The following is a 7,249-nucleotide window of genomic DNA, read 5'->3' as shown; positions in this document are numbered from 1 at the left end:
ACCCAATCAATCTAGTTACAGGGTTGCCTAGATTAGGGGGGGGTGGCTGGGGGAGGGGGAGAGTGGCTGGCGGAGGGGAGGGGAAGGGAGGGGAGGGGATGCATATATCTTCTTTTTTGCAGTTTTTATATCACTTGTAAAAACTTTCACATATTCTGTATGGTGCATACATTTCACAGAAGACAAAAATTGGAGAGGATGAAAATGAATTGCACTTGCTGATTTTTGCTTTAAAAAACAGGCCAGTTTTCTCCTGTACACAAAAAAAAACCCTTGATCCACTGATTAAACGGATGATGTCCTGTGCGTATAACTATTTAATATACCATTATTGTTCTTAGTAGAATAATTTTTATAAAGCATAAGATGATTGTCCTTAGCTTAACAATAAATGGAATGATTTATTCTGGTTTTATAATCCAAAAGTCTTCTACTCCACAGCTTTGCAAGTTTCCTTTCTGATAAGAACACTATCTTTAATATACTCCTTTCCAACTCTGATAAAAAATGTTATTACAATATTTTACAGTATTTTGTGAGATACGATCCTTAATTCTAACTCAATTCCACTCTCAGCCTTATCAGAGAGAGAAAACTGGTAATTAGAAAGGCAAAGGCCATAGATAGGCATGCTCACAGCCTTAATTTAGAAGTTTCTTTATAGCCTTTCAGAACTGACATTATCAGTGAAACAACAAAAAACTGTATTCCGTCTTATAAAATGACCAGATAAGTAACCAGAAAAAATAAGTGAAATCAGGTACACACTACCAAAACCATATATGCAATTCAGCTCCAGATTACAGACACATACATAGAATTGTCTTCTAACAACGGAACAGCTGCTGGAGCATATATTCAGTTGCCTACATAGAGACATAAAATGCCATTTGAGATACTGTTGGGTATCTGAGATGCTTGCATGGGGCTAGAGATGTGACATAGCACCTATAGAAAGTTTGCAGTTTCTAGAGGAGCAACTGCAGGCTATGAGAGATTCTTTATGACATCCTGATTACACTTGTATGTCATGTTTAGACAATGAAACTCAGCCCAATTTGTCTATTTCAGGTGACATAGGTTTCTATATTGACTACTTGTCCACTGGCTACAGTGACATCTTGGATACTTATTCTTCATGCTTGTATGAAGACAAATGCATATGTGTGTTAAAAATCTGAAGCTCAAACACATTCATAAAGTCAATTCGTTTCACCTTATTTTCACTGTCTGAGAACCAGGTATCAAACCTACATTGGCTGTTTTGGGCTCTATTTATGTACCTAGACACATACCTCTAATACCATTGGAGTGGCTACAGTGTAGCTGAGACATCCAGAAGGGACCAGCAGATATAAAACTGAAAAAACACACATTTTTCTGCAGTGGCAGTTGAATCTCAGTCAGAATAACCTCGTAAATCTCAGGAGCAACTACATATAGAAATTTATGCAATAGATCAAACTGCTAGAACTCCTTCGTGATGAATCTGCTGTGAGAGTCATCTCTAGAAGGTGATGTATCCATTCTCATAATAATTACTTTATCAATAATATTTATCAATAATTACTTTATCAATAATAATTATCAAGAGTGTAATTAATTCTATCTTACATAATGTCTTGAAAATAAAGAAAATGATGTTTCAGAAGCACCATTGACTGCAGAGAGACAGAACCAAGAATATTGATGATTGCTGCTTACTTAGAAAGCTACAGTTTGGTGAAGTAGACCCTACTTCCAACTTTTGGAAAATGAATGCATCAGCTCTACTCAGTCATATATACAAGGTGTAGGAAAAGTAAAGTAGAATCCTTTAGAATGGACAGTCACTCATTCTGTCCATCTCCTGTGAAGACAATCAAGTGAGGACCAGCCATGACTGGAAGAACATTCAACTTCTATCATGTCTTTCAGTTGGATATATGCATATAAAAAGTAAAAAGAGGAAAAAGGAAAAGTAGAACAGAACAGATGGTGCCATCAATACAAAACTTTTGGTCATACTATCCAAGTAGTTAATTAGAGATCAAAGGACTTCTGAATTCTTGCAATGAATCTTGCAGGTTTTGCTTCTTTGAGACATTTAAAAAGCTGGAATAGTAAAAGAGGAATTAAATTATTCTTTATGAATGCATTTCCAAAAAATGTTAAGCAGTTAACATCTCACTTATTACATTTGTTGTAAACCTTATATGGAGGACTGATACCATTGATCTCACAATGGAATTTAAACACATGTCACTTCAGGGTGAATCCACTTTTCTAAATTAATTTAATTACTAACTGTGCTGTGTTTACTTTGGTATTTAATAATCCTAACCAACAAAGAAACTAAAGAAAATAAATATTCCAAAAGGATACATGATTTCGTTTTCTGAGTTGGTGCTTTCAGAGAAGTTTTCGTTTGCTTGAAAATAAAGTTTCAAGGAGTTTCAGCATTTCAAATACCAGGTTTCTGTAGTGAATATCCATCTGGAGGAGATTCATTTCACTTCATGAGTGCCATCTAGAATGTAGGTGTCTAACCCGAACTATTTATAAAATGATGTTTCTATGTCCTCTCACTCCTTGGTGGTTTTCAAGGTAGTTACCATGTTCTCAGTCAGCTGTGAATTGTAGCTTGGGATGTAATATGTCTTATTAAACCATCCACAAATGAAGCTTTCACCCTCAACCTCTGCCACCAAAGAAAGGATCTTTTGAGTAATTTTCAGTCTAGTGTTGGCCATAATGGTAAAAGACAGATTGGAATCATGAAAGGGAAACAAATATGGGAAGATATATGACAGAATAGACTATATTACTCTATTTTTACCATTTTTTAAAATCTATTCACATCTTTTGCGAAGGAGGATGTGGGTAAAATGTTCCTTTAAATATTCCATCCTTAGGACAGCCACAATCACAGAACAGCCAGTGCAAGAATTTGGGTTCTATTTTAAATCTGTATCTTCCTCCTGAGTGACTCCTATTAACCATGGTTTACTTTAGTATTTATGAACTCCAAACCCATCTAGATATTAATCTGCTTTACAGTGCTAATAATCTGTTTTGTAAAATATTGTTTGTGTGTCTGACTACCTGTTATCCAACAAATGCCTGTTGCCAGAAGGAAAATAGTGATACTGATTCAAAGACTCTAACAGTAGAAGAATTTGTGATGATAATTTTCTGTTATACCCTGTAGAACATAGATGATAAGATAAACTTAATTAATTTCCACTTCAGGTCCCATGCTTTGTGTAAATTAATACTTTGGGAGAAATAAGCTACTTTAATGAACAATTAATAATAAAGATAATATTATAAAACAATGTTTTATAAAAATTTAAATATCATAAAACAAAATAAAATATTAAGAAAATAATTACACAACACTAATCTTTAACACCTTAACGTCCTAAAATAATATATTTCTTTACCTATTGACAAGAAAACAGACATAAAATCTATTATTGGAACATATATTATTTAGATATAGCTTGAGAGAAATAAGCTCCTTCCATGAATAGTTAATAGTACATAAAATATTATAAAACAATATTTTATTACAATTAAATAATATATTAACACTATAAAATGAAATGTTAAGAAAACAATTACACAACAGTGTTAATCTCTAATACCTTAACATCCAGAAATTTATGCATTAACATTGGTCATGGTGAACTTTATCTATTCGTCTTTGAGAGGTCAGTGCCGCATCCAATTCAGCATATCTGCTCTGGAATCTATTGGATACTAGGTTGTCCTTTTGACATCCAGTTTCTTAGAGGTGTGCTATCAGAATTGAAATACGTAAGAAACTCATTGGTTAAGTATTGTTTAAAAAAAAATCACTTGAGAACCACCAATCTGTATTTGACTTCCAGTTTCCCCATGACAAAATTTTGTGGAATGTAATTTAGGTATATTACTAGACTGTATTGATTGAATAGTAAGCATCAGCTTAAATGACAAAAACAACCACGCCCCTAACAAAGACTGAAATACTGAAAGCTTTGTTGTTAGAAAAGTTTTGGTGATAAAAAATAGATAAAAGAAAGACTACAATGAAATTGTTATATCTAATGTATTTGGTTAATTTTTATGTAATCATGACCATAATATGTTCATGTTGTCATTACTAGGTCTGGCTGCAATAAATGCTTTCAAAGCATTTAGTCTGAATCTTTGCAATGCTATTTATATTAATTTGTGGGTGACTGCTGGTAGGACTGTCTATTACCTGGCCTAAGAATTTATCCTCAGTGCACTCCAGGAGTCTCCCGGGTTGCCTAAAACTCATCGTGCCACTTTTCTAGCAGATGTTGGGGTGAAGTCCTCCAGCAGGTTGAGAGCCTGTAAGGGTGATGCCTCCTGTAGCTGGAGTAAGAAGGCTTCATCAGTATCTCCTTAATAGGGCTGCCCACAGTATACACCAACCACAAGGTTCCCTTTGTTGCCTCAGTCTCTAATTCTTACCAATAGGCTTTCAGTATCTTCAAGACGTGTTAATTTCCTTACTGCCATTGCCTGGATTTTCTGGAGTGTCCCACCCCTCTCATCACCCCAGGTAACTGTTTACTGTGTTTCCTCTTTAAGATCAATATTTGTGATCCTCAGCAATATGTTTACTTCTTAACTTTCTCTCATTTTAGAGCCATAAATAGCCTACATTTCTTTGCTTTGACCTTGTAAATATGTATATGTACTATGTACACATAGTTCACCAAATATAAACAAAAAAAGAAGTATTGCAAGAAGGTGGGTTTTTTTCCACTTGCATGTCTTTGCATTTCAATAAGATTAATTTCCTGAGTATCTAAACCTTCTTCTGATAAGATCCAGATCACTCTTCCAACATAAAGAACTTTAATTGCAAGATTATTATGATACGTTAATTAATCAATAGAGAAAAATAATGTCAACAGAATATAAAAATAATCATTTTTCATATATAATTATCAAATCACTATATTACAGTTTCCAAATGTAACTGCTCTATTTACAGATATAGAATATGGTGCAAAGAATTTGTAGTCTAGAAGTATGTGGAGGTTCAGAAACACAGCTATTGTAAATAGGCCACCAGATGTGAACATCAATCAATGCTTAAGGACAGAATGAGGGATGAAGTAAGCCCAGTTCTTCTGTATTATCCTTGTCAGCAAAAATATTGCTTTCTAAACCTCTACTCAATAAAATATTTTTCTTCTAAGACATTTTTCTGGACAACCTTATCTTCTCAGATAGTTCCTTTTGTTAAATTCTCACATTTGGAGATAACCCTTTAGTCACAGTCAAACATAAAACATCCAAAATCAGCCCCATAACAGCATAACTAAAAGGTAAATAGGCATGTAAATTCAACGGCTTTAATGTTTCTACTGATAGTCTGTGGAACGGAACACCACACACAAAAATTACTAAAAACACAGGAAAGGAGTTTTAGACATTGAGCAAAGACCAGATAGTCATAAGGACGCTATAAGAATACTTCTTTAAGAGAATTATTTGTGTTGCTGTTATGTTATACAGATTGCGATGATCCCCTCTGGAAGACCGGCTATGTTCTGTTGTGCACATCCTTTGTCCACAGGGTACACTTTGTCAGCCAATCATAATGAGAAGATGTATAGGCAGCCTCCATTTGGAACCAGCAATTATACTACCTGTGTGTCCTTCTTTTTCTCTGAAACTGCAGCAAGTTCTCCTGTGAACTAAAAATGATGAATAGAACAGCTTTCATCAAAGAAAGTCATTTAAGGGCTCAAAAAGACCAAAATGTGAGGCAAGCTTTCCGTGGATGGGATCTGCACAGCATGATGCACTCTGGCTGAAGGCCCAGTCAATGCTGCAAAACTTAAGTTTCCCACTATTTGAATGTAATATAATATAATATAATATAATATAATATAATATAATTTATAGAATATATGATAATATAAAGTAATAGTATATTATAAATAATATAAGACATACCATATACTATATACTATGCACAAGCACATGTGTGTATATGCATTTTCTGAGGAAAGGCCCTTTAAAACCATTAGTTGCATTTCTGTGTAAATATATTAAGCATATATTAGGAAATATATATCGGGTTGCACTGAAATTATTGTCTATTGGAAAATTTAAATTATGAATATATAGATCAAAAAGGAAAAAAAAAAGTAATGGGTTTGAAATGCTCTGTGTCAGATGAAGTTTGTGATTATTAACCCTACTGTTGTTTAAACTGAACTACTTGGTTGAACCATATTTTTTTTTAAAACATCTTTTCCCTTTTGGAAAAGATGAGATATGCATTATGACTGAAAGTGCTGTGGTGCATGATGATGAATTGCATCTGGTCTATATAGGAGGATGGTAACATGAGTCAAAGATATAGTATCCCAGATCAATACAGCTGTGTCATGCCAAATTGTTTTCTTTGTTTTTATTATTTTCTCTTCAAGTTGGAAACTTTTGTTAGAAAATAAATAAGTAAATAAGCACTTACTAGAAAAAATACTTTATCCTTCACAAAGTACCTTCAAAATTCATTAGGCAACTATGAAAATAAAAATGTTCTGATCAGGATATTTAGGACTGCATTTATGCCATCTTAAATTCAAAGTTCATGCTGCAGAGACGTAGTTAGGGATCAGAAAGTGGGGATCAGAACCTACCTCTTCTGATACTTTTACCGATCTATTTATTTTTTTTTAAGAGAGGAAAAAAAATTTAAGCACATTTCGGCTTATAGTAAGCATTAATCACAAAATAAGTATGGGAAATCAATCTTGTCCATAGCCCAGGGTGAAACAGTTTGTTTCTCCAGCAGTATTTCAAATCAAAATGGCTGCAGCTGGAGAAAGATGAGAAGCACTAACATCCACTCAGGACACAGATGAGGGTACAGAACTGGTGGTTTACTGTTCAGATCACATTTCACATTTATCCATATTTGATATGATTTAAATAATTAAAGTGCAGCAAAACTCACGCTTTGAGGGACAAAATATGCTGATGGGTTCATAATGAGTATATTTGTTTACAATTTATAAAACTGTGAAAAAATACTGGATTTCACTTCCACAAATAAAAAACATGGCCTACGATGCAAAATTACTAGATTGAAGAATCTATGAAACAATAGTATCCATCTACTATATTAAAATACAGGTTGAAATTACTTATTTAAAAAAATGTATTAAAATTAAGGGACAATATAATTTTCTAACTTCTAAATTTTATTTTGTACAGTTTTTAATTCCTG

Source organism: Calidris pugnax, unplaced genomic scaffold (assembly GCF_001431845.1).
Source record: "Calidris pugnax isolate Ruff unplaced genomic scaffold, ASM143184v1 scaffold153, whole genome shotgun sequence".
Classification (NCBI taxonomy): domain Eukaryota; kingdom Metazoa; phylum Chordata; class Aves; order Charadriiformes; family Scolopacidae; genus Calidris; species Calidris pugnax.
This window is presented reverse-complemented; position numbering follows the sequence as displayed.